The following is a 3469-nucleotide window of genomic DNA, read 5'->3' as shown; positions in this document are numbered from 1 at the left end:
CAACCAGAACTCTATCAGACCCAAATCGTGAACTTCGCCATCGCTATCAACGGAAATGAAAACCAACATAGTGGCAGCATCTCTCAAATGGTAATTACATTGATTCTCCCTTATTTTAATTTACTCTTTTTTTTTCCTTACTGTTGATTGACATTTTTTAAAAAAAATTTGTTATTTATTAATTTTAAATCATAGAATTGTTGATATTGCTAAGTTGCTGCGTGGTTCCTTTGCTCGGTTGGGACCTATGTGGTTAAGAGCATGTAAATATATTCGATATGATTGAAAAGATTGATTTGCGGTAAACTACAGATTCTCGTGGTACCTTTTATCCGTACTTTTGTGATGCTTGAAAATTCTCTTGCATGCAATCAAGATAAGAATAAAACTAACCGCATGTTCCATGTGCATTGTGTGGTGAGATTTTGATCAATGTTCAATTGTGTTACACTGTTGATCTAGAACTTGACCTGAATGTTTTTCGAGGCGAAATCATGAGTAATGTTTGGTTTGAGAAAGGATTGTAGGCCTTTTTTTGACCTGATTGTGCCTTTCAAAGCCTACCAAATTACATTAATCCCTAGTTTTCCCATTTTGAGCCTGAAACCTTCATTTGGACAACCACATCTTAACCATTACCCTTTTGAGTGCTTACGAGCACTATCCTCTCTTGGCCCAACCTATTGAGTGCACCAAGAATGCGCGAATTATAAGAGGAGATCCATGTTTGAAATTTCCAAAAGCAAAGATATTGAGTCTCCCAAATTAAATGAAGCAAAGACCTCTAGAGAAAAGAGAGAAAGGAAGAAAGAAAGTGGAAGAAATAAAGAAAGGTAAAGAATATCCTTACAGGGTCAGTGAAAGGAGGGAAAGAAAATACTCCAACAAAAAAGGGAAAAATATTATAATAAAGAAGTGAATAAAAGAAAGCTCCAAAGGATAAGGACTCAAAAGAAAAAAAAAAGAAGAGAAGAAGAGAAAAGCTCAAAAAATGAGAAATGAAAAGGAAAAAGAAAAGAGAAAAAAAGGGAAAGCGTTCAAAATGAGAATTCAAAAGAATTTGAAAGGGCAGAGAATAATGAAGTGGATCTAACGCCAAAGGCGTACCAATCATTAAGAGCACAAATTCTGTGTAACACTCAAGGAGGAATTAAGTCACTTTTATCTCAAATAAATATCCTACCCATCCCTAAGCCTACGTTACAAGCCAATGACAAGCCCTACATGATCTCATTCCAAATGTTCTCACATTAGTGGAGATTTACATAAGGGTCAAGCATATGGTATCACAGTTGTGTACATTGAACATTCTTGTGAGTGTGAGTGCACTTTGAAAAATGTCCTATAATCAAATGTCTCAAATATGTGTGAAATAGGACTAGCTTTGTCGTGAGGGCACTTGAAACATGAGGATTGATACAATTCAAAATCTTTGTTTGAAACAAGATGAACGGATCTTGTTGATCCTTAAGTATATTTGAGGAACCACTTGAAGCTGTAGGAATTACCTTAATTCAATCTTAAAAAAAAAGAAAAAAAAGATTTACGTGCAATCTTAACTGTTGGTACCAATCGTGGTGAGGACTTGACTATCTCATCACATTTTTTTTATTTTGAAAAAAAAAAAGAAAAGAGAGATTTACCTGCAATCCTAACTGTTGGTACCAATCGTGGTGAAGATTTGACTATCTCATCACATTTTTTTTTTATTTTTGAAAAAAAAAAGAAAAAAAATTGCCTTTTGAGTTGTTCATTATAAAAAGTGTTATTAAGTTAGTCTTATATGTGTCAGATGCCTATTTTACTTCATTGGATTGTCCATCCCAAAACATGATATATCTTGTTCTTAGGCTTTGAATATAGCAAAGAATACCATTTGCATATTCCATCATGTTCATATTGTGCATTTTTTACTGATAATCTTTCAGAATCTTTGCAGCACTCATCATCCCCAAGATGGGAACTACGTTTGACCTGATTCCTGCTCCAACGGGATACGTAGGCGCCACAACGGCTCGGTCATATTCCCAGTAAGATTTCCATTTCTCTTCATAATGGAAACTGGGACAGAATTTTTGAGAGGATCTCAAAAATTCATTTGAAGTTGAACTTCTTTAACAATTCAAAACAGAAGACCCAAATTCTACGGAGTTAGCCTTGGGGAGATCTCAAAAATTGCGGTAATCTAGTTTTCAACTGGGACAAAATTTTTGGGATGATCTCAAAAATTCCACAAATGTCATCTGTTACTTATTGAAGTAAACTGGGAATTTTTTTGAGGAGGGGCCTCAAAATTCCAGAATGAGCAACCTCAGAGTTAACAGAGCAAGTTACAAGAGTTCTTCTATATTGTAGACCGGGATAAATTTTTGAGGAGGGTCCTCAAAAACTCCATCAAATATGTCATATAAAGAACGGGCGAGCGTGCAAGCCAAATGCAAGAAGGAGCATGAAGACAAAACCAACACAAATCGGTCTTTCAAACTAAGAATTTTTCTTTGGATGCAGGAACATTGAAGTCACAAAATGGCTATGTAAAGCTGTCAAGAATGACAAAAGGCATCACATGCACCCGTTGTGGACTCCTCAACAAAACCTAGAAATCTCCCATCTCATTTTATCTCTATTTCATTATATTGCCTCAAATGATTTATAAACAAGTTTTTTTTTATCTTGCAGGATTATTATCGAGCCGTCCACCTCGTTACAGTGGAACATTATCGAGCCATCCACCTCGTTACAGTTGGAACATTATCGAGACATCCACCTCGTTACAGTGGAACATTATCGAGCCATCCACCTCGTTACAGTTGGAACATTATCGAGACATCCACCTCGTTACATTGGAACATTATCGAGCCATCCACCTCGTTACAGTTGGAACATTATCGAGACATCCACCTCGTTACAGTTGGAACATTATCGAGCTATCCAGACCTCGTTAAAAATCATGCATCGTGAAAAATCATGCATTGCGAGTTAATATTCATGCATCGAGAGTCAATTCATGCATTGCTAGTTCATATTCATGCATTGTGAGTTAATATTCATGCATTGCGAGTCAATATTCCTGCATCGTGAGAAGATCTCATATCTCGCAGAAAGTTCATACATCGCGAGAAGATTTCATACCTCGTTAAAAATCATGCATCGAGAGAAAATTCATGCATTGCGAGAAGATTTCATACCTCGCAGAAAATTCATGCATTGCGAGTTCATATTCATGCATCGAGAGTCAATTCATGCATCGAGAGAAAATTCATGCATCGCGAGAAGATCTCATACCTCGCAGAAAGTTCATGCATCGCGAGAAGATTTCATACCTCGTTAAAAATCATGCATCGAGAGAAAATTCATGCATTGCGAGAAGATTTCATACCTCGCAGAAAATTCATGCATTGCGAGTTCATATTCATGCATCGAGAGTCAATTCATGCATCGAGAGAAAATTCATGCATCGCGAGAAGAT

This window comes from Solanum pennellii, chromosome 10 (genome assembly GCF_001406875.1).
Source record: "Solanum pennellii chromosome 10, SPENNV200".
Taxonomy (NCBI): domain Eukaryota; kingdom Viridiplantae; phylum Streptophyta; class Magnoliopsida; order Solanales; family Solanaceae; genus Solanum; species Solanum pennellii.
Note: the sequence above shows the minus strand (reverse complement) of the source record.